Source organism: Mustelus asterias, chromosome 11 (assembly GCF_964213995.1).
Source record: "Mustelus asterias chromosome 11, sMusAst1.hap1.1, whole genome shotgun sequence".
Taxonomy (NCBI): domain Eukaryota; kingdom Metazoa; phylum Chordata; class Chondrichthyes; order Carcharhiniformes; family Triakidae; genus Mustelus; species Mustelus asterias.
The window spans coordinates 96,218,336-96,243,637 of record NC_135811.1 but is presented as its reverse complement, the minus strand read 5'-3'; the positions used below and the strand labels follow the sequence as shown (position 1 = coordinate 96,243,637).

At 42.7% G+C, this 25,302-nt stretch overlaps 1 protein-coding gene across 6 annotated transcripts in view; it reads right to left on the bottom strand.

Moving 5' to 3' along the window:
- LOC144500698 (signal transducer and activator of transcription 5B-like) overlaps positions 1-25,302 on the bottom strand; it is a 152,233-nt gene that overhangs the window by 102,806 nt on the left and 24,125 nt on the right. For 2 of the 6 annotated variants that reach the window (XM_078224032.1, XM_078224031.1), the window contains exon 1: positions 24,259-24,449. The exons of 2 other annotated variants lie outside the window; for them this stretch is intronic. The gene's annotated coding sequence lies outside the window, so the exon portion shown is untranslated. Of the gene's footprint in view, positions 1-24,258; positions 24,554-25,302 lie in introns of those variants that run through there. 2 more of the 6 variants (XM_078224025.1, XM_078224026.1) reach the window with 2 other exon arrangements.

The following is a 25,302-nucleotide window of genomic DNA, read 5'->3' as shown; positions in this document are numbered from 1 at the left end:
CCCCCACTCCACATAGAATGTGCCTCCAAGTTAAAATCTGGGCCATAAAATAGGGCTTCAGCAATCAATTAACTGAGTTTGGGTAGAAATGAGAGATGCTACGGTGGAGTAAGTTGATGGCCTTTGTGAAGGAGTAGATATGAGGCCAGAAGTTCAGCTTAATATTGAATAAAACATCAAGGTTACAAGAGTAGAGAGTTTGTGGCAGGGGCAAGAGAAAAGCGCTTCAGTCTTCCTAATGTTTTGCTGGAAAACATTATGGCCAAATTAGAGAAAGTGCGGTACAATATTGGTAGGAGCCCACTTCACATTGCTGAACAGCAGGCTTAGTCATAGACATTTAGAGTCATAGAGGTTTACAGCATGGAAACAGCACTTTGGCCCAACTTGTCCATGCTGCCCTTTTTTTTTAAACCCCTAAGCTAATCCCAATTGCCCGCATTTGGCCCATATCCCTCTGTACCCATCTTATCCATGTAACAATCTAAATGCTTTTTAAAAGACAAAATTGTACCCGACTCTACTACTACCTCTGGCAGCTTGTTCCAGACACTCACCACCCTGTGTGAAAAAATTGCCCCTCTGGACACTTTTGTATCTCTCCCTCTCACCTTAAACCTATGCCCTCTAGTTTTAGACTCGCCTACCTTTGGGAAAAGATATTGACTATCTACCTTGTCTATGCCCCTCATTATTTTATAGACCTCTATAAGGTCACCCCTCAGCCTCCTACGCTCCAGAGAAAAAAGTCCCAGTCTATCCAGCTTCTCCTTATAACTCAAACCATCAAGTCCCGGTAGCATCCTAGTAAATCTTTTCTGCACTCTTTCTCGTTTAATAATATCCTTTTAAAACTTTTTAAAACTCTTTTAATAATATCCTTTAAAACCTCTTGCTCAGGTATCAGATGGCAACGGTGGTCATGAATCTCGAGAAAGCAGTCAATACTTAAGAGTCATAGAGGTTTACAGCATGGAAACTTCATGAAGGAAGAGGATAGAAAATTACTGGGAAAACAGCAAAGAAAAGCCATTTGATCTAAATTTTATTTAGGTTTCATAAACATCACCAGCCCTTTACATAAGACAACAATATGACAATTTGCATTTTTCATTACATCTTTAATGTAGTAAAACGTCATGGGCTTCCCAAATAAAATTTGATACTGAAGCACTTAAGGTGAATGATGAGCAGAGGGCCAAAGACTTGGCCAAAGAGCTATGTTTAGAGGAGTATAGGAAGAAACAGAGGCAGAAATGTTTCGGGAGGTAATTTCAGTGCCGCGAACTGAAGCAGCTGAAGGCAATGCAGGCACTGCCATCAATGTGAATATAAAGTGCTATATATTTAAATGGTTGCAAGATTTCTTCAAGAGCCAGTCACATGATTTGATGGTGATGTCATTGGGGTGTTTCACAGGCTCTTGTTCCAGTTCATTTTTTAATCTGTACAGGCAACCGCTTCTACAATAAATCTCTGTTATTGTTATTTTGAATCTATGTACGTAAACCACAGTTAAAAAAATTTAAATTCCACAGCCCAGGCATGGGGGCAGCGTTTGGGGAGCCATGGGCAGGCACGTGCCAGGGGGGCAACGGGCATGTATGGGGGGACAAGGACACCTGTGTGGGGAGAAGGGTGCGCACATGGGGGGGGGCACAGCTTCCGCGGCGTGCATGCACATGTGTGGGGGGGGGGGGGGGGGGAAAGAGTGTATGAGCGTGCGCATGCTGTGGGGGGGGGGGGGGGGGGGGAGGAGAGAGAGTGTGTGTGTGTATATATACATGTGTGCACGTGTGGGGTGTGTGTGTGCACATGCAGTGATGGCTGTGAATGTGTTTGTCAGCCAGACGGTGTGCCTTGCTCTCAGTCTCCGGAGACTGACTCACACTCAACCCCATCCTAACACATACGCACACTGCCACAGTTTTGTTTTCACTTATTAATTTGACGTTCTGGCACTGCTTTACATTAGTTCAGAAATTGATTCATTTCTTAACACCTGGACTTCTTTTGATATTCAATATGGCATTGCTAAATTGAATATCAAGTGCTATCTTTCTGAAATTTTCTCGTTGGCCACTTGAGTGAGAAAAAAATCCAAATGTGACCCCCCCCCCCGCTTCCTCCAAGCAAACCTGGTCATCACAGAATCCCATTTCCTGTATATTCTCACTTATTTGTCCATCCTAAATGCAATACCTCATACATCTCTAGATTGAATTCCACATGCTCCTTTGTTAACTGCCTGCAGTCTGGAGCTTTCTTTCCTCATCATCAAACATGAACATTTTTCATATCATCTGCAAACTTCTAACTATGCTCCTACATTTAAATCTAAACCAGTAATTTAAACCACAATATACCCAGTGCTAAGCCCTGCAGAACCCCACAGGAGACAGTCTTCCAGTCACAAAAAACTCAATTACCTTTTCTTCTTGCTGCTAAGCCAATTTTGAATTCAGCTTGTCACTTTCTGACCAATCTGCCTTGTGGGCCCTTATCAAAATCCTCGCTAAAATCCAAGTTTACTCTGTCAAATGTACTACTCTATCACCCTCAATAAAATTAAATCTAGTTGGACACAACCTTCCCTTAACAAATCCATGCGGACTACCTTTTATTAATCTGTGCCTTTCTAAATGCTGTTCCATACCATCCATCAGATTCTTTTTGACACAATTTTCCCACCACCAAGAATAGAACATAGAACATAGAACAGTACAGCACAGAACAGGCCCTTCGGCCCACGATGCTGTGCCGAGCTTTATCTGAAACCAAGATCAAGCTATCCCACTCCCTATCATCCTGGTGTGCTCCATGTGCCTATCCAATAACCGCTTAAATGTTCCTAAAGTGTCTGACTCCACTATCACTGCAGGCAGTCCATTCCACACCCCAACCACTCTCTGCGTAAAGAACCTACCTCCGATATCCTTCCTATATCTCCCACCACGAACCCTATAGTTATGCCCCCTTGTAATAGCTCCATCCACCCGAGGAAATAGTCTTTGAACGTTCACTCTATCTATCCCCTTCATCATTTTATAAACCTCTATTAAGTCTCCCCTCAGCCTCCTCCGCTCCAGAGAGAACAGCCCTAACTCCCTCAACCTTTCCTCATAAGACCTCCCTCCAAACCAGGCAGCATCCTGGTAAATCTCCTCTGCACTCTTTCCAGCGCTTCCACATCCTTCTTATAGTGAGGTGACCAGAACTGCACACAATATTCCAAATGTGGTCTCACCAAGGTCCTGCACAGTTGCAGCATAACCCAACGGCTCTTAAACTCCAACCCCCTGTTAATAAAAGCTAACACACTATAGGCCTTCTTCACAGCTCTATCCACTTGAGTGGCAACCTTTAGAGATCTGTGGATATGGACCCCAAGATCTCTCTGTTCCTCCAGTCTTCAGAACCCTACCTTTGACCCTGTAATCCACATTTAGATTAGTCCTACCAAAATGAATCACCTCACATTTATCAGGGTTAAACTCCATTTGCCATTTTTCAGCCCAGCTTTGCATCCTATCTATGTCTCTTTGCAGCCTACAACAGCCCTCCATCTCATCCACTACTCCACCAATCTTGGTGTCATCAGCAAATTTACTGATCCACCCTTCAGCCCCCTCCTCTAAGTCATTAATAAAAATCACAAAGAGCAGAGGACCAAGCACTGATCCCTGCGGCACTCCGCTAGCAACCTGCCTCCAATCCGAAAATTTTCCATCCACCACCACCCTCTGTCTTCGATCAGATAGCCAGTTACCTATCCAATCGGCCAACTTTCCCTCTATCCCACAGCTCCTTACTTTCATCATAAGCCGACCATGGGGGACCTTATCAAACATCTTACTAAAATCCATGTATATGACATCAACTGCCCTACCTTCATCAACACACTTAGTTACCTCCTCAAAAAATTCAATCAAATTTGTGATGCACGACTTGTCCTTCACGACTCCGTGCTGACTATCCCGGATTAATCCGCATCTTTCTAAATGGTCGTAAATCCCATCCCTAAGGATCTTTTCCATCAATTTACCAACCACCGAAGTAAGAATAACCGGTCTATAATAGGCTGACTGGCCCTTTTTGGAAGGCAATACAACATGAGCAGTTCCCCAGCAGCACACCTTCAGCCTGAGGGGATTGTTAAATGATGGTCAGAGTTCTGCTATTTCCTCCTTTGCTTCTCCAACAGACTGGGATGTGTTTCATTCAAGCCTGGCAATTTATTCATTTTCAAAGAGACTGGACCCCTCAATAGTTCCTCTCCCACTATGTTTGTGCCATGAATATTTCAAATTTGTCTTCCTTAACTACAATGTTTGCATCATGGTCCACCACACCACCATCAACCCCGGCCCCATGAAGTCAGACACAAGGTATTCAAAAGCAGGTCCACATCTTCCTCCTCCACACACAAGTTAACATTTTGATCGCTAATCGGTCCTGCTCCTTCACTTGTCAAATTTGATCTTTATCTATTTCTAAAACATTTTCTCTTCAGTTTTCACAGAATCATACAATGCAGAAGCAGCCCATTAGGCCCATCGAGTCTGCACCAACCACAATCCCACCCAGACCCTATCCCCATAACCCCATGTATTTACCTAGCTAGACACCCCTGACAGTAAGGGCAATTTAGCAAGGCCAATCAACCTAACGCGCACATCTTTGGAGAGTGAGATCTTTCACTTTTTATGGGGTGGCACAGTGATTAGCACTGCTGCCTCACAGCGCCAGGGACCTGGGTTCAGTTCCAGCTACAGGTCATTGTCTGTGGAGTTTGCACATTCTCCCCGTGTCTGCATGGGTTTCCTCCGGGTGCTCCGGCTTCCTCCCACAGATTAAAGATGTGCCGGTTAGGTTGATTGGCCATGATAAATTGACCCTTAATGTCAGGAGGGTAAATATGTGGGGATACGGGGATAGATCCTTGGGTGGGATTATTGTTGGTGCAGACTCAATGGGCCAAATGGCCTCCTTCTGCACTGTAGACTCTATGATTCAAAGTGATGTAATTACAGTGCAATGGGTGAGATCTTTCACTTTCTATGGCTCAAAGTCAGAATTGACTTAAAAGTTGAATATCAAAACAAATTGATTAATAAAATATAGCAGGGACAGAATAATTACAACCAAAGTAAAATGCTGTCTTTTTGCATCACTGAAGCCTTGTAGATATGCTCCAAAGGAGTAGGATATTTTGTATATGCGCATCTTACGATTTTTTTGTAGATGGGCATTTCATGTTACAAAATCCTTTGAGCTCAAATTTTCTGTTGATTAATCAGTATAGTAGTTATTCCACAATAATAAACTCTTGACTTGAGTCATATCTAACATTTCCATTCCATAGTTAAGTAAATGTAGCCATACAATTTAACCTTAACATGTTGGACTCAGAAATCACCCACACATTGTAAATAAGGCAAATCATGAAACAAATTGCATTATGTACTAATAAAATTTGGCATTACCCAAGTTAAGGATATTTTGTTATGTGAAAACCAAGGACCCATGGTGCTCAATATAAAACAGTAACACCTCAGCATATCATATCATTGCTTCTATCATCATTTACCTTAAATCGGTATCCTCTGGTTTCAGCCAATGGGAACAGCTGCTTCGGATCAACTGACCACCCCTTTCATGATTTTGAACATCTCCATAAATCTCCTCTGAGCCCTTCCTTCTCCATGGAGAAGAGCCCCAGCTGCTCCACTCGATTCACGTAACTGAAGTTTCTCAACCCTGGAGCCATTCTCATAAATCTTTTCTGCACCCTCTCGAATGCCTCTCCTATTACATCAATACCCAACTATACAAATGAAGCCAACCATAACAAAACAATTACAGTTTTTTCTGGTCTGTGAAGTTCATTTACATCAAGAGGAAATTGATAAGCGTGTTCCACAATAAAGCAATATCTCACACAGAATTGTGAATAATTCTTCCAAGTAATGCAGAATTAATATGTCCCTGAACTTTTAAGATGCAAGTTTTGGGTGAGACTTTTCTTTTAATTTTGATAAAACACCACGGCAACACAGGAGAAACCCATTGTTGTGTGTTTCAGGTGGAGGTCTGGCACAAATCTAGCAGCATGCAAGGATGTTAAATTCACAAGAATGCAAAGGCAAATTAAAGTCTAGCTAACTTAGATTTAATAGACAGACTATACCAGGGGTATGGGCATACAAATTCTTAACTTTTATCTCAGGCAGCTGAAGAGCTTATCAAGATCAAAGTAATAAGCATTACGGCACTGCCAAATGTGTAAACTTGTCACATTGCTAAAACTGATTTAAGGAAGCTGCTATTCATTTTATTTTCAGTTAGACAATGAGTAGTGGTGAATAGTCTTAAGGGAAACAAGAGAGACAAAAAGAAACATTACCAAACACCTCAATGTCATGAGATTATGACCTTGAATAAAGACTTTTCGATCATGCAACCAGCTTCCTCATTGCTCTGATACAACAGTGTGGTTATCAAAAGTTTCAGGTTTGCAGTCTGCTGACAAGTCACTGCCTGCACTAAATCTATTAAGTGCCTTCAATAAGAAAGCTATGTTGCAGAAATCTTCCCACGCATCGACTATTGCAGATACTTCAGACAGGAACAGACCGAATTGGTTACTTCGGTACGAGCAACCTATTTCAACAGTTGCAACTGTCACTGCATTCGTTCTGCTACAACCAGTTTCGTTTTGTTCAATAAAAGCTTATTATGCAGAACTTAACCAGGATTTCTTTCCCCTCAACTGTGGATTCAATAATAGGTTCTAAATGCTCTACGCAAACAAATGGGAAGATTTGATGATAATTTCACAGGCAACGAACCTTGCAAAGATTCTTTTCCTCTGACAATTGTGCATTGAGTTTATATTCAAAATTAATGGCAACAGTCCTGGAGAATGGAACACTTCCACTTTAAACACCCAGCAGAGCCAGCCACAAGCAGTCATAGATTAGGAAATCAAAAGTTGGATTCAATATGAAACCACTGCCACAATAATATGCCAGTTATGAGTAAACCTACCAACAAGTGCAAATTAAAAGAACAAACTTGCATTTAAGCAGCACCTTTCGCAATCCGAGGACATTTCTCAAACGTTACCTTTGAAATGCAATGAGTGTTGCAATATAGGGAAATGTGGTAACCAACACGTGTCTAGCACAAAAAGCAACAAGATAAATGAACAATTAAACTCTGTCAGGGATAAAGTTGACTGGGACACTCGGAAATATTCCCTGCCCTTCTTTGAACAGCACCATGGGATCTATCATATTCTCCCGAGAAAGCAGACAGGACCTAGGCTGATGGGACTCTTTAACAGCAGAGCAATCCCTTTGTATTGATACATTACTAAACAAGTACATATCAAAAAAAAGTAAAGGCAGCACTTGTTTAGTTAAGCAATCCATCAATAAATAAGGTATATCATATCAAACTGAAAGAAAAGTTTTTGCAATCATAATAAAAGGTCCACAGGACTGAAGTAGAAATAGCAATAACTGAACACTAAGAAAGTAACAAGACGTAAAAATAGAATATTAATAAAGACTTCCAAACAAGATCAAAGACAACTGAAAATGTACTTACAAGGTGAGCCCAATAAATGCAGATGCACACAAGTCTGTAATGGACAACAAATGGTACACAAATACCTTTTACAGTGAAGAAAGGGCAACATACATGCAAACTGAAGTCAAGGGAAGCAGCTTAAGATTTTTAAGTACATGTAACAAAAAATGGTAATGGAGAAAGGAAGTTTTCATACTCTATTGGTTTCTACCTCAAGGTGTTAAAACAAAATCGGAGAAATCACAGGTACACGAGTTACCATTTTCCAATCTGCTCTACATTCAAGAATTGCGACTGTGAATTGAAAAAAATGTAAACAAAACCCCATTCCTCAGACAGCAACAACTTTCATTTATAACAGCACCTTTAGTGTAGCGAAAGGTCCCAAGGTGCTTGATCAATTATGGAAACATTACAGGAATCTATCATCTGGAATAGAGCAATGAGCACTTTGAATAAATATTAGCTGTCTTGAATTTTTTGAGTTCATTTACTTGGTAGATAAAAGAGCATCTATGGAAATTATCTACATGAACTTCCAGAAGTCATTCAATAAGTTTCCACACAACCCGTCAGATGATCAATTTTTCTCTGCTTGAGACAATGGATCAATGTGGGATCATTCAACCAGCTATTTCATGAGAATGAAAGAAACCTACAGTGACTTGGATGAAGGAAGAAGGAGTTGAAGACCCAAGGGTACAGATAAAGCTATTCCAGACAGCACAGCAAATTGGGATAGGTGAGAGCAGAATTTACAACATGGCACAAACCGTATAATAAGGGGGCATAAAAATGGCAAATACAGCTCAATGTGTATGGAAGTGAGATCATCTACTTTGGATTCAAAAAGCACAATAGCATGTTTTCTGAATGGGGACTCGAACCAGTAGAGGAAAGGGACTTAGGCATCTGTAGCTAAATTACAAACAAAGGCTGGTAGAATATATACCTTTACATTAAGGGATTTGGAATACAAAAATAATAGTGATTCACCAGATGTACACTACAGTTAGAGGAGGTCTTGTGGCAGAGTGGCCAGCGTCTCTCCCCGATTCAGAAGCTCCAGGTTCAAATCCTACTGTAGAATTTGATGGTCAAGGAAGGTATATGTATAATGTGACTAAGCAGGTTATGTTTCAAACCATAAATCCTTCTAACATGCATGCCAATGCAGGTGTTAAGAATGGGAGATTTCTGGCCAGCAGCGTGATGGAAAGAAAACTGGAGTCTCTACCCTCATTATTCACAGCTCAGGACCACAACATGCATGTAAAAGTGCGTGTTGCCACAGCAACATAGACTCCTGAAGGGATCTGCCTGTTCAGTTGGCTGGTACCAACTGCATGGGGTTCAATCCCCAATTCAGCTTGGGTGGATTCGGGACCTGCCTCCATGGCCCACCCATGGTGGAGATCATGGCACTGTGGATCGGACATGCCTTCAGGCAGAGAACTGCGGATGACATAGCAATCCTCATCACTCTCTTTGCTCCATTATTGGTGGCCACACCTGTAATATAGAAAACAAGCAGAGAGCTTGTCAGAGCTAAACATCCAATGGCAGGAAAAGTTGTGACTGTAAAAAGCCAAAACTTTAGATTCAGGCGGTAAGAAAATAATGATGGAACCAGTAGAGAGCAGTTAGAACATTTTAAAATTAATTTACTAAAGCATACAACTTTAATGATAGTTCAGAATTAAAATAATAATGGCAAAAGCATCAGACTACTGCCATCAGCAAAATCTCGGTGAGAGTTACACTAACACGACACGCTCTATATCAGGAGTTCTCAACAAGGTAGACAGATCCACCAAAAATCACAGATAAAAGTTTTGTTTCATTTGTCGTCTGAATCTGGTGCACTCTTGACCAATAATCTTTGCCTTACTTGCATTTCTATGTCAGATGTGGTAAATCTGGTTTGGACAGGCAATGCAAAGCCATTCAATGTAGCAATTACAGACAGGGGATGGGCAGTGTCATTGTGTTGCAGACATGGGAAGGCATGGACATGCAACGCAGAGATACAGGAAGAATGAACTAACTGAGAGCATAGTTTATGACCACAACAATTAAAAAGATAGTTTCCTCAATTCATTAAAGAGCAGCAGTGAATAATAAATAACCAGCAGTAACAATGGTGTTCAGAGAAACTTGTTTGAGGGCATGGTATCAAGGAAGCTCACGTTTTGGACATGTGATGTGAACAGGAGGGGAGTGTTTTTTTTTAAAAAAGCAGGCAAAACACCTGGAAAACGTGCACAAGGAAGAAGATGACAGGGATGAATATCAGAACTTGGACTGGGGGCCTCTCTACAGAACAGGCAGTGAGAGCAGCAGAGAATAGGAAAGGATTGTTCATAGCATGGCCAACCTTCAGGGCAAGAACGGATGAAAGATAAGAGAAGACTGTAACAATGGAGTCAAAGGAGAACTTCCTATTTACACCCAGTCAGTTTGATGGATGCCATAAAATAGGCCGGGATCTAAAGCATGGTTCAGGTCAAATATCCTGTTAGTCTCCTGACTTGACAGAAGTGAAAAAAATAAGAAGTGGCACAGTAGGGGTGACATGGTGATTGGCACTATGAGGCAACAGTGCGAGAGACCCAGGTTCAATTTCAGCCTTGGGTGACTGTCTGTCTGTGTGGAGTTTGCACATTCTCCTTGTGTTTGCATGGGTTTCCTCTGAGTGCTCCGGTTTCCTCCCACAGCCCACAAAGATGTGAAGATTAGGTCCATTGGCCAAACTAAATTGCTCCTTAGTGTTTCGAGGTGCGTTGGTTAGGAGGATTAGCAGGGTAAATATGTCAGGTTACAGGGTGAGGACCTGGGTATGGTGCTCTTTCAAAGAGTCGATGCAGACATGATGGGCCAAATGGCCTCCTTCTGCACTATAGGGATTCTATGATTCTATGAGAAGGTTTACCAGGCTGATTCCTGGGATGGCAGGACCGACATATGAGGAGAGGTTGATTCGATTAAGATTATATCCGTTGAAGTTCAGACGAATGAGGGAGTACCTCATAGAAACCTATAAAATGCTAACAGGACGAGACAGTGTAAAAGCAAGAAGGATGGTCCTGATGGTGGGGTGGCCTGAACCACGGGTCATAGTCTGAGGATACAAGGTAGACTGCTTGGGACAGAGATGAGGAGAAATTTCTTCATCCAGAGAGTGGTCAGCCTGTGGAATTCAGTAGTTAAAAGTAGTTGAGGCTAAAACATTGTATGTTTTCAAGAAGCAGTTAGATATAGCACCGGAGGGTCAAAGGATATAGGAAAAAGGCGGGATTAGGCCGAGTTGGCTGACCAGCCATGACCATAATGAATGGCGGAGCAGGCTCAAAGGGCCGAATGGCCTCCTCCTGCTCCTATTTTCTATGTTTCCATAAAATTGCACCTACTTTCCATTTCAGAGTCAAGTTAAGGTGTTTGAGTTTTAAATCTGTATAATGAATAAACTGAATGACGATGTAGTTTTCCTCATTCAAAACTTTAGTTCATGACATCTAACATGATAGGTTTCTTTTATTCCTATGAAAGAACTAGTTGAATGTTCCCACACTGATCCATTGCCTCAACTTCTTTCCTGAATTCAAAACATGGATAGGAGTGTGCAGAAGCAAAAGTGTTGAGAACCTCAGCCCTACACAACATACACAAGATATTTCATACATTTTAACTGACAGATATTTATGGGACTCTGGGGTTAATTTACTTGAGCTTAAAGTTATCGGTTTGGGAAAATCCAATTCTTCATTTGTATTTAGAAAATAAGCAATCACCTCGCCTCAATGATTCTGATTGTTTACCTAACCAATTGAGAAATGTGAACTACCTTGTCCTGGGCAGAAGCCTGCTATTTCCCACCAGGTCCATGAATTCCAGTGCGTGTGCAGAATGCAGCACAGCGACAGGTTGTGCATGCTTCATTCTGGTTTTCCTTTACAGATAAAGGGCTTAGGCCTCCTGGAATCTGCAGTGCACCTGCATGAGAACAACAATCGGGGGAACCAGTTTTGGCACCATAATATATAAAGTCCCAGGACAGAAAGACAGACCCCAGAGTGAGAGTTCCCAGCCAGGATGAACCAACAGACGAGACCTTTGGTCGGAATCACTAAAGACAGAAACCACTCTGACAGGAGGCAGAAGAGGAGGCGCCAAGCAGCAAACGTGCTGCCTTTGACAGGCTCTAAGTAGTGAGGACTCAGGAAAAATCAAGAGGAGCCGAGAGGGTGACAAAGGGTCACTGGGTCTATGTTGGAAAGGGTTAGGGCTCAGAAGCAGCCCTGGGAGTCATTTATAGCTTGATGCAGCCAGGAGACTGGTTTGGGGAAACCCAAGGGCAATGCAAGCTGAGCTAAGCTAGAAGTCTGCTCAAGCACTGAAATCATGGCAGTAATTAGATGGAGTGTAGCCATGTGATTTTCATGGAAGGATGTCTCGGATAAAGAGAATTAAACATTGGAAGGTGTACAATCTGAATGGCTTTTGAGGAAATTCAGAGCCTAGGGGGATGATTCGCCCATCCCATTGTGCTAATCTGTTAGAGCAACAGACCAGGAGATTTCAGTGGCGCCCGATGCGTGGAATCCGCGCTGGATGGCCAGCGCCAGATTTCCAGTGGCGTCACATCCGTGCGTGGAAATCGGCGGTGACGTGCATAAATTATGGTAATTAACATTGCCATATATTTTAAATATGATTAGCGGGCCCAGGACTGAAGTCTCTGAGCCTGCTAGCATCTCCTCCCCTCCCCCGGCAGAGTGGTTCACTCCAGCGGTGATTACAGCAGCTCCCCACTTTCGGGGATCTGTCAGCTCGATCCGGGGGGGGGGGGGGTGGAAGGCTGGGCTCAGCATGGTCTGGGGGCCAGCGACTGGGCCATGGAGGGCCAGCTTTGCAGGAGCCAGCGATTAAGTTGGCCAGCAATCGGGAGGCCTGCAGTGCAGGGCCACTGCACATGTGCCGATCTCGGCACTGACAGCGCTGTGTTGCTGGCCTCTCCAGCGGGAATGGACCCCACCCACTGACTTTTGTCATGATTCACGCTCATGTACTCTGCAGTGCAGAGATTCATTTTGAAACCCCCGCTGAAAAAACCCTGCGTGATTTACTCCAGTTTTCACACTAATTCAACACTTAGAAATTTTTTGGGAGGATTCTGGCCTAAGTCTTCAAAAGTCTTGCAATCCCCCATGACAGAGTCAGAGTTTTCATGGATTGTGTAACTCACCATGGACAGTGAAATCTAGGTAAGGTGATGAGAAATCCATGAAATCTATATTGGTTACATAGAATCCTACAGTGCAGAAGGCGGCCATTCGGCCCACCGAGTCTGCACTGACCACAATCCCATCCAGGCCCTATCCCCATAACCCCATGCATTTACCCTAGCTGGTCCCACAGACACTAAGGAGCAATTTAGCTTGGCTAATCCACCTAACCCACACATCTTTGGACTGTGAAAGGAAAGAGAGTACCTGGAGGAAACTCATGCAGACACGGGGAGAGTGTGCAAACTCCACACAGACAGTGACCCAAGCCGGGAATCGAACCCGGGTCCTTGGCGCCGTGAGGCAGCAGTGCTAACCACTGTGCCACCCATTTATACATCTGCCATTTATTGCACAGTTTGATGCATTCAACCACAGATGGCCTGTTAATTCATATTTATCTCATGTTAGAATACAAGATAACTATTGTAAATTGCTTTACTTGTCTGACTTTGGATAGCAAAGCTATTTTGTTTAAAACCATTTATTTAGAACTTAGGGTTTCAAACTTTGCCTGTTTTAAAACCCTTACTGGTCCTTAACAAACCTGTAGTTGAATATTTCATCAAAATATTGTCAATCCCAATGGCCAGGCTATCGAAATTGGTCTCGATCTGCACAAAACGAAGTCACGTATCGTGAATGTCAATTAGAACTCCTCAAGGACTACTTGAGCTGAAGTAGCCCAGTCTTGCCAACAGCAGAGATCCTACATGGTATCTCTGGTGACCCTCTGCCACTTTCTCAGGTCCAAGATTTCTTCCAAATCCTCGTTACCTGGAGTTTACAACAACACTTTTGCTGCCTGTCCCTTTTCCTCTGCCTCCTCTCAAGTGTGGTTTCTCTTTCCCAAGTGGTTCCTTCACTGGTGGCCTTTCTCTCTCTCCCTGGGTTCTCCCTGTCCCGGAATATCTGGAGGCCAGGGTTGTTTGCCATCTCTTCAGTTTTTCCAGCCACACAGTACTGCATCCATGTCAAAATGGCTGCATGGAGACTCCATGAAGATAGACCAATCTCATGAATATGTTTGTAATACACGTTCTATGACATTAGATTAGACTAGAGACATGCTGTGCCATTTTTTATTTTCCCATGGCTAGGAACCATGAATACAAAGTTTTGTAATCGAGTAAAATCTGCTGCAATAACTTTTTCCTAGTTTAATTTTCAATTCCAGTCTGTGGAGTAATCTGCATAGTCCATTTAAGACTGCTATTCTTCTGCTACCCAAAGGATACAAGAACAAAGACCTCAAATCGAAAAAAAAAGCAACAAACGTCACAGTTCAATACAAAGGGAGAATGGTCCAATTACAGGAGCAGCCCAAATACTGAGAAAACTATATGAAGCAAGCCTCAACGCATAACTATTGTGAATATATCCATTATGTTCAAAAATGTTACTGCTTTAAACCTCATCACTTACAATGCAAAGACATGAATTGATCTCAAATATAAAAATATTCTTACAGCAGCAACATCTTTCAAAACAAATGGTAGTCAAGACTTATGTATGTATTAATATTTAAATTGTAAAAGCACTCAAAATGCTAGGTAGACAAACATGCACTTACACAGTCTGTTTCAAGTACAACTACAACCAAATTACTGCTCTGGTAGAGAAATAAACAACTTGGTCAATTTGGTTTGCACTTTTATACAGACGTTTCTCCAACAAAATAACAAAATAGAACGTGGTAAGATTTTTTTAAAACTACCTAGAAAATAGGAATACACAGGATGCAATGTCAAATTCAGAGCAAGGTGGAAAATGATTCCCATCAAGTGTCGCAAGGCTATATAAATCATAAAGCTACTCAAATCAAGCACAAGCGTGTCTTATTTAGAATCACAGAATCCCTACAGTGCAGAAGGAGGCCCATCAAACCTGCACTGACAACAATCCCACCCAGGCTGTATCCCCATAACCAAGTATTCATCCTGCTAATCCCCCTGAGGATCTAATTTGACTAAGGGTCAATTTAGCATGGCCAATTAACCTAATCTGCACATCTTTGGAGTGTGGAAGGAGACTGGAGCACCCGGAGGAAACCCACGCAGACACAGGGAGAACATGCAAACTCCACACAGACAGTCACCCAAGGCCAGAATTGAACCTGGATCACTGGCACTGTGAGGCAGCAATGCTAATCAATGTGCTTCCGTGCTGCCCATTTTTTTTGTCATGGAAATTTTATTTGCCATAAACAATCAAATTGGGAAACAGTAAAGACAGAAGGCACTGCAAAGGATTTGGCAAAGAATTTACAATGGCAACTGAAGTAGGCAGGGATGTGGCAAGTTATGTTTGATGGCAAATGTTACGAATTGCATAACTGAATTACCTGGAGAAGACCTAGAAAGGGAGCTTGCAATAAAAAGGCAACCAACATTCATGCCTATCAATGCACTGAAGTAATTAAATGTTATTCGGATGCTGACATGTATAACCCGAACAGTGTAAATCTATAGAAATGAAGCTACATTGAACAACTCACTGGTTAAAGCACACTTCTAGGTGCTGTCTGCAGTTTGGTTCACAAGAAACAATTAAGGATTTAACTACACAGTCCAGAAAGAAGAAAATCAGTGATTCCAACTATATAAAATATTCAGGGAACTGATATAGGAAAATTATTTTTACAAGACGTCAGAAAAGAAGGGCTAAAGTACATAAACTAAAAAAAATATAAACCCAAATTTTGCAGATGCTGGAAATCTGGAATTACTCAGCAGATCAAGGAGCATCTGTGGAGAAAAACAAAATTAACCATTCAGGTCAATAATGACCCTTCATCAGAATGGTGATGAAGTAGCAGTAATTTTTTACATGCTCAGAGATCAAACAGAAAACAAAACTGTTTTATCTCCTGGTTATACCACGTGCTCTCACACCACTTTCTTCATCAGGCCATGGTTTCAGCGCTGACAAAGGCATGTAATAATTAATAAATGGAAGTGAATGAAATGGCGTATGTTTACATTACTTACAGATTCACATCTTGGAAATAAGTCTTATTGGACACAGCATTCACTCACCCCATGGAAACCTATCCCAAGCTTAGTTCCTGAGGCTTGCTGCATCAAATAGAGTGTGTTTGTGTGAATAAAACTGCTTTTTGACCCCAAAACATCCAAAAAGAGAAAAGCCAACACCATGACACATTTTACTTCATTTTCTGGTAGTTTATTAGATTAGGATTAAACTGCTCAAGAGTTCATTATGAAACTTTCAGCCCTTGCCTTTATTTGGCTGCAATTTTTCCTGTCAGTCCTGGAGAGAAGAAGCAGAAATTTCACCTTTGGTGGGGGTTAGAATTCATAGAATTCTACAGTGCAGGAGGCAGCCATTCGGCCCATCGAGTCTGCACTGACCACAATCCCTCCCAGGCTCTCTCCCCATAACCCCATGCATTTACCCTAGCTAGTCCCCCTGACACTCAGGGCAATCTAACATGGTCAATCCACCTAATCCAAACATCTTTGGACATCTTTAGGCTGGAAAAGGTAGAATCAAATCAGCCAATTATTATGCACCTCGCCTAATCTTCCTTTCCACCGACATCAATTTTTAATTTTCAAAGTTTGTAAAAATAGGCAACACACCAAAATTTGTTTATCTCAACCTTAACACGAAACCATATGTTCCGACTGTGTCTGTGCAGAAACATTCTTGAGATGGGAGAAAAAAAAAATTAACTTCTGTTGTTGCTTCTGGGTTTCAGACAAACTATTAAATAACCAAAAATCAGCAGGCTGTTCAAAAACGAAACACACACTCCTTCTGCACTCAAGATAGTCTGATCAGATTGTCTGTCACCTTTCTAGTTGTGTGGGTTCGAGGCAAGAGAGAAAACCCACATGTCAACCTCAGCAAAAAGAAAGGATTCAGTCCTATCCTCCTGCATAATCCCACAATAGTTAACAGAATACAAAGTATCGATGATACAAGACTGAAGGAACAGGTTTGTTTCTGAAAAAAGATGTTTAGCAATTTGGACAACACAGTCTTAGGTCATTGAGTCACTGTATTTCTGAATGATCTGACCCCAATCTTTTTGAAGTCAAGAAAAGCTCTGATAAAGGTCCCAAGTAGCTTGATGATGAAAAATTAGGAAGAAAGAGAGAGCAACTAGAAACAAGCTTGACCACACCTTCACCCAACATCCATACATGTGCATTTTCCATTGGGAGTCACGAGAGTACAAAGAGAGATCCTGGTTGACTTTTCTTTGTCCATAAAAATTGCCCCTTAGAGTCCTGAGATGCGTAGGTTAGAGGGGTTAGCGGGTAAATATGTTGGGATATGGGGGTAGGGCCTGGGTGGGATTGTGGTTGGTGCAGACTCGATGGGCCAAATGGCCTCTTTCTGCACTGTAGGGTTTCTATGATCTACGAGAGTCTAAGAGTCCTTAATATCAATTGCTTCCGGCACTAATCCTCCAGCAGTGAAGAGCGCAGTCCAGAGATTGGACTGGGGTGTCTTGATCTTTCCGGCTCAACAGCACATAATTGCACTCACCAGTTGAGATTTTTGGTGAACTAATTTTCAATGAAGATACTGTTCTTACCATAGATGCCCAGTATCTCTTATGACCCTAAGCGAAATATTTCATGCTTTCTCAACATTTAATTGGAAAGCTATCCCCTGTGGATCAGCAGAGTGTGCAAACCTTGTTTTTAAAAAAATTAGTTAAGTAATTGTTCAAGTCTGACCTCTTCCACTTTTCCAATCTGCAAAACTAACCATTAATTAAATTTTAATAGGCTAAATTTGTAATGCATGGAAAAAGCTAACATTCATACCATATTGACTTGCATTACAAGTGGTTCACTTGTTAAAGTAAAAGTATCAGTTTGAGTTGCAGGACCTATATACTGTGTTGGGGTCAGTCAACAACAAGTATTTCTTCAGTGCTTCTGAAATACAAAAATGCCTCAAATGCTTTGAAATGATAAATACGTTAAAAATAAAAGAGAAACTGGGAACACAGTAAAATCTCAAGCAGGAAGTCAAAAGACTGGCTGGAAATATGAGATTGAGTGTTTCTGGAAACAGAGGGAGATGATGTGACAAAGAAATTTTGGGAAGTTGTTCCAAGAGGTTACAGACATGAAGAATGATGGTTCAGCAGTAAAAGGTAGCCATTATCACAGAAGATCTAGTGTCCGACACTGACTTTTTAGCTGCTTTATCAATGAACTTCCCTCCATCATAAGGTCAAAAGTGAGGATGCTCGCTGATTATTGCAGCAGTGCTCAGTACCATTTGCAACTCCTCAGATGAAGATATACTCCTACTCATATGCAGCAAAACATGAACAACATCCAGGCTTGGGCTGATTAGTGGCAAATAATATTCATGCCACACAAGTGCGAGGCAATGACCAGCCCCAACAAGGAAGGATCGAACCAACTCCCCATGACATTCAATTACATTAGTATCCAACAAGCTGAGAGTTCCCACTGACCAGAACCTGAACTGGACCTACCACCTAAATACTGTGGCTATAAGAGCAGGTTAGAAGCTGTACGATCTGTGGCAAGTAACTCACCTCATGACTCCCCAAAGCCTGCCCACGATCTGCAAGATACAAGTTAGGAGTGTGGTGGAATACTCTCCATTAGCCTGAATGTGTGACTTCAACAACACTTGAGCAGCTCAGCACCATCCAGAACAAAGCAGCCCGCATCCCATCCACCACCTTAAACATTCACTCCCTCCAGCACCGACGTACAGTGGCAACATCTACAAGATGTACTGGAGAGACTCACCAAAACTCCATCAATGGCACCTTTCAAACCTGCGACCTCTACCACTTCAAAGGACAAGCAGAGCAGATGCATGGTAACACCACCATCACCTCCACGTTCCCCTCCAAGCCACACAGCATCCTTGGAACTACATTACTGCTCCTTCAGTGCCTCAGGGTGAAAATCCTGGAACCCCCTTTCCAACAGCACTGTGATGTGTACCCACACCAGATAGACGCCAAAGATTCAAGGCAGTGGTTTGCCACCACATTCTTAAGGGAAATTAGAGATGAGCAAAAAATGCTGGCCTCGCCAACGATGCTCACATTCCATGAACGAATCAAAAAGATGCTAGTATATACGGCTGAACAAAATTATAGGCATAGGGCACATAATTACTGCTAGCTTGTCTTGTTTGACTTGGAATGTATGATAAACAATTGTATCTTAATTATTGACTGTTAATTGATAAGAATACAAAATTTACGAAAGCAAATATTTCTCTTTTGAAATCCATGCTGACTGTTCATTATTAAAGTTTCCTTTTCTAGATGCTTTTCGATTCTCTCCTTTAGTGGGAATTCCAAATTTACCCTACCACCAAAGACAAGTTGACTGGTTCTGTTCTCCTTCAATGTAAGAATTAAGTTGGTCATCTGCCAGTTCTCTGGCACCACACTTTTTTCTAACAAATCATTAATTACATAATGCCCCTGCTATTTCTTCCCCAAATCTTTTGCAACGTGTGGATGCAATACATCTGGACTTAAGCTTTATCCTCCAAGTTTGATTAGTTTATTCAATACCTCCCCTTTTAATTTTAAATACACCGACCTCATTAGTCATCTCATCATTGGATGTCATGCCTATCTCTTCTAGCTGGCGAATAAATATCTAAGTGAAATAATTATTTGATTTTCTGTTAGCTCTCTATCATTATCTAGGGTATTATCCTGTCTATCCCTCCATTCCTATCTCAAGCCCACTTTCTATGGATGCACAGTGAAATATTTTACTACTTTATTTTATGTTCCTTAATGGTTTAATTTCATAGTTCCTCTTTGCCTTCCTAATCTTTCAACTTCTCTCCTAACCTCCTCGTTGTCGATTACCATGCACTCCTCTACTTTCTATGGACTTATCGTATGCTTCTTTACAAATCCTCAGTTATTTTCTTGTCTTTCGAGTCCCCTTAGCATATAGCTTGTTCATTCTTAAGCAGAATATATTTTCCTGCACTCTGTTAAACACCGTTTTAAACATTTCCCGTTGTTGCTCTACATTGCTACTGTTTTTATTTTCTGCAAGTTCTATTCTAAGGCTCTCAAAACAGCTATTAACTTGGCTTTTGTCATACTTATGTTAGCAGCAATGTGGCACAACGGTTAGCACTGCTGCGTCACAGTGCCAGGAACCAGGTTGGATTCCAGCCTCGGGTGACTGTGTGAAGTTTGCTCGTTCTCCCGTGTCTGCATGGGTTTTCTCTGTGCGCTCCGGTTTCCTCCCACAATCCAACAATGTGCAGGTTAGGTAGATTAGCCATGCTAAATTGTCCTTTAGTGTCCAATGATGTGTAAAGTAGGTGAATTTGTCATGATATATGTGCAGGATTACAGGGATAGGGTGGGGGATGAGCCTGGATGGGATGCTCTTTCAAAGAGTCAGTGCAGACTCAATGGACAGAATGGCCTCCTTCTTCAGGCACGGTAGCACAGTGGTTAGCCCTGCTGCTTCACAGCTCCAGGGTCCCGGGTTCGATTCCCGGCTCGGGTCACTGTCTGTGTGGAGTTTGCACATTCTCCTCGTGTCTGCGTGGGTTTCCTCCGGGTGCTCCGGTTTCCTCCCACAGTCCAAAGATGTGCGGGTTAGGTTGATTGGCCAGGTTAAAAATTGCCCCTTAGAGTCCTGAGATGCGTAGGTTAGAGGGATTAGTGGGTAAATATGTGGGGCTAAGGCCTGGGTGGGATTGTGGTCGGTGCAGACTCAATGGGCCGAATGGCCTCCTTCTGCACTGTAGGGTTTCTATGATTTCAGGGATTCTATGGATTCTGTTATGGTTACTATGGCTTGGATGTTCCCTTACTTTTATTTCCCTTATCTACTCTGGTTCATTCCCTATTACTAGATCCTCCAGTCCAATCTTCCCTTGTTTGGCTCAGAAATGAGGAACTTTATTCCTTTTCCATACCTTTTCTGACCAATTTGTATCGGGGCAGACAAAAACCCCATGATTATTATTCTATGCTTTGCACTCAATTCCCTCATTTGGCTGGACATTTCTTGCTCCACCTCTCTGTACTATTAGATATTCTATAGACTACACCCATCAGTGATTGCTCCGTTATCATCTTTTATTTTTATCCATATGGATTTCTTTTTGTCTTGTCAGTACCTGCATTCCTTTTTTCTCCGATGATTCCATATCCACAGCTACTTCGCCTCGGCTTTTCCCACTTGCTATCTCTTCTGAACAAGTTACACACTGGAATGTTTTACTTGCAGTTCTGATTTTTCAGTAGCTATGATTCAGTAATTGCTACTGGTTCTGGTTCCTCCCAATGCATGATTAATCCCAGCTTCCCTGTTCTATTACAGACACTATGTACACTGCGGTACAAACATTTATTTCATTTTTAAAAGATATCCTGTCACTTTATGTCAAACTATATTTTCAGATTTCTATTCTATTTATTCCCTTGCTGTATTTTCCATACTGTATTCTTTCCTATTTTGTTTATATTTAGGCTGTCTACGTTTTTGTAGATCTCTCCACCTCACTCGTTTAAAGCCTTTGCCCTTTCTGTTTACTCTTTCTGCTAGGATACAGATCCCTTCCTGATTCAAATGGAGCTGTTCCATTGGTACAGTTCCTTAATGTCCTAGAACTTGTACCAGTGTCCTATGAAAAGAAACCCCATTTTCAACACCAACCCTTCAACTACATGTTAATTCTCCTGATCTGTCTGCTCCTATGCAAATTTACAGGTGGTTCGGACAATAATCCAGAGATTGCTACCCTCACATTTGTGTTTTTTAATTTAGAGTTTAATTCATAAAAGACTTTCAGCACATCACCCTCACTATTCCTTCCCATGTTGTTGTTCCAACATAGACCATGAAACCTGGATTTAACCGCACTGCCCACTCCCCCTCTCTAATTTTACAAGTTCCTCGCTAGCCACCTGATATCCCTTACCCTAGCATTGAGTAGGCTACACACTCTCTGGGATTCTCCTCCTTGGCTGAAGATGCCATCTATATCCCTAATTAATACAATGTCTATTAATACAACCACATAATGCTGCTTTCACCAACCCCCAAACCACCACAATGCCCTACCACCACACAGCCTTCTGAGCCATGCTGCCTTCGTCTGCATTGCAGCTGCACTCTTTCTCCTTCTCTTCACAAGTAGCAAGTACATCACCCCTGAACAGGACCAGTATCTGTGGGACATCCTTCTCAACTTGTCCTAAATTCCTCTACCCAGATCCTCGAACCAGCGTTTTCCTCTGGGGTTTCAATGTACTCTGGATAAAACTGTCCAAAAATTCCAACCCCTCCCCTGCGTATCGGAGTCCCTCCAACTCACTCCAGGTTTAATGATGCTGAGCCGGAAAGAAGAGTTATGGAGACATTTCCTGCAGAGGTGATTGCTCAGGATAGTCTTTCACATTCTGTAGTCCAGGCACACAATCCGCTTTGCTATATCTTAGACCAGTCTAATGTTATTTCAAGTCTTCATTCAACAATTTGTAGTTATATCATGTAGTTTAGCTGGTTAAGCTATAAATTGAATACTGCACTTACTTTCCAATACAACCCCACTTCACAGGGAAAATAAACTTTAAAGTTTGCCAATCACCTAATTAGTGTCTCTACATTTCAGTTCTCAAGGTTCCCCATCTCCCACTCAGGCCATTCCTTGTTTTGCAATATAACAGAACAGCACCCATTCCCCAGTTACCAAATCCCCTGTGTTAAGTACTTCTTAGAAGCAGTACTCCAATGAAATGGACTCCGATTCTCTGGGAACGTCATTGTACATACTAATTACATAAAAGTTAATTTCCATCAACACAAAAAACAGATATCCCCAAATGAAAAAAAGGCAACTTTTGTAAAATAACTGATTTTCAACAATGCAAACATTCAATCAAAAAACACTTTCCTTCACCTTTAACTTTCATTAAAACTTAAATAAAATCATGTCTATTTTCTGCAGGTAGCTCTTCAAACAGAATGAAAGCAAAATATTGTTAATTAAAGCACTGTTATCACTATGATCAGCACAGTGGCGTAGTGGTTAACATTGCTGCCTCATAGCACCAGGGATCCAGGTACAATTCCGGCCTTGGGTTAGTGTGTGTGGAGTTTGCATGTTCTCCCCATGTCTGTGTGGATTTTGTCTGGTTTCCTCCCAAAGTCCAAAGATGTGTGGGTCAGGTGGATTGGCCTTCTACATTGCATCTTAGCTTCCCCAAGATGTGTAGGTTAGATGGATTAGCCATGGTAAATGTATGGGGTTACGAGGATAGTGCAGAGGGGTGGGCCTGGTCGACTACTGTCAGAGAGTTGGTGCTGACTCAATGGGCCAAATGGCCTCCTCCTGCACTGTAGGGATTCTATGATTCTGACAGCTATGAATGAGAGAGCACTGCACATAACTATGCTGCAATTTAGAGGCATCATTGGGGTTCTATATGTTCTTTCCACTCCACTTGTGATCACAGAGAAAGTAAATCTGAAGCAAGTCTGTCACGGAGTTTCTGTATGACAGGAAATACAATGTGTCTGCCTGAAACCTCCTTCCCTGAGCACAGTGACAACCCTTCCCCTTTAGCCTATCCATACAACTCCACCTGCCCTCTGGGCATTCAGGCTCTGGGGACAAAAAAAATGGGACTGGTGTTCCCACCCCCATCCACACCTCTCCGAAAACCCCAGTTTTTACCCCCTACCCAACACACAAGCTCCCCTTTTCACTTGTTTCAATTAAAACACCATCTTAATTCCAGTTCTCTTCCCCCCTTGCATTGGGACTGAAAAACTCTTAAGTCAGCTGCAACTTCAGCCTTACAACAAAACACTGAACAGCAACAGGCACGTAAGCCTGGAAAACTAATGACTGAAAAACAACGTACTTTGTGGGTTACAGACGAAGTCAAAACTTTTTTTTTTAAAGTAATCAGTCAAATCTGCCCCCCCCAAAATATAGGGAAAGGCAGCGTTCAATGGAGTGGACAAACACAGTTCAATCTAGGTTGACAGGAGAGGAGGGGGGAAAGAGGAAATAAAAGTTCCACAATTTGTCTCCAAAGCAAATTTTAACTCAAAAAAAAAGACTTAACCCACACTCAGTTTAAAAGTGAAACCCGCAAACGTGTGCGGCCAACGTGCAAAATAACGGGTTCGGGCTCCCCCTCCCCGCAGCTTTTAATCTTTGTTTTAATGATCTTAAATCGAGTGGTTTATTCCCCCACCTCCCTCAGGAAAGGTGGACTTTCTTTAGAGAGAGAGAGAGAGGGAGGGAAGCAGCAGGAGGCTGGTTTAGGGAAGGCCGGCCCAGACACAGCGCGCTGCCAGTCCCACTTCTGGCTGCAGACAGGCCCGGTGCCTCTTACCTGCCGTTTGTTTATCTCTATTTAAACTGTCGCTGCCGTTCCTCTCGGCTGTGAGTTTGTTGTTGTCTGGTTATTTTCCTTTCCTCCCTCTCCGCGTTAACCTTTTTTCCCCCCTCAGTTCAGTGCTTTATTATTTCTCTCTCGCTCGGCTGCCCGCTCGAGCCCTTGGCCCCGCTCGCGCTGACGCACACCAGCCGCCTCCCTCCCACTTCCGCCTCGCCGCTTTCCAGCGCGCCCGTTGGCACACGCTCCCTGATTGATGCACACTCCCTGGCTCACGCACGCTCCCTCCACTGACACCCGCTCCTTGATTGATGCACACTCCCTGATTGATGCACACTCCCTGGCTCACGCACGCTCCCTCCACTGACACCCGCTCCTTGATTGATACACACTCCCTGGTTCATGCATGCTCCCTCCACTGACACCCGCTCCCTGATTGGTCTACGCTTCCTGATTGATCCACGCTCCCTCCACTGACACCCGCTCCCTGATTGGTCTACGCTTCCTGATTGATCCACGCTCCCTCCTCTGACACCCGCTCCCTGATTGGTCCACGCTTCCTGATTGATCCACGCTCCCTCCACTGACACCCGCTCCCTGATTGGTCCACGCTTCCTGATTGATCCACGCTCCCTCCACTGACACCCGCTCCCTGATTGGTCCACGCTTCCTGATTGATCCACGCTCCCTCCACTGACACCCGCTCCCTGATTGATCCACACTTCCTGATTGATCCACGCTCCCTGATTGATCCACGCTCCCTCCACTGACGCACGCTCACTGGCGAACCCCACCCTCATTACTTAGGGAGCATCCCCAAATCGCAGCCTTTGGAGAGAGAGAAAAAAAAAGTGAAAAACACTTGTGGCACTTGTGATGCCAAGTGGGCAACTCTGTGGGAGAAAGAGACAGTAAGAAGTCTCACAACACCAGGTTAAAGTCCGACAAGTTATCTGGAATCACGAGCTTTCGGAGCGCTGCTCCATCGTTAGGTAAGTGGAGGTTAGTTCACAAACACGGCATATATAGGCAAAGACACAA